The following is a 209-nucleotide window of genomic DNA, read 5'->3' as shown; positions in this document are numbered from 1 at the left end:
AAAAAGTGTACTTAAGTACAATACTCAAGTAAATGTACTTAGTTACTGTCCGCCTCTGATTACATATATTTATTTATTACATTTTATATTATCATCTCACACATCGATCGGCATTTTCTATAATGCCTAAATTCTAAATCAAAATACATATCTGATATGACTTAATATATAATTAGCATCAAACAAACAATATAATTCATATTCTCAAG

This window comes from Sinocyclocheilus anshuiensis, unplaced genomic scaffold (assembly GCF_001515605.1).
Source record: "Sinocyclocheilus anshuiensis isolate Anshui unplaced genomic scaffold, SAMN03320099.WGS_v1.1 scaffold55, whole genome shotgun sequence".
NCBI classification, from domain to species: Eukaryota; Metazoa; Chordata; class Actinopteri; order Cypriniformes; family Cyprinidae; genus Sinocyclocheilus; species Sinocyclocheilus anshuiensis.
This window is presented reverse-complemented; position numbering follows the sequence as displayed.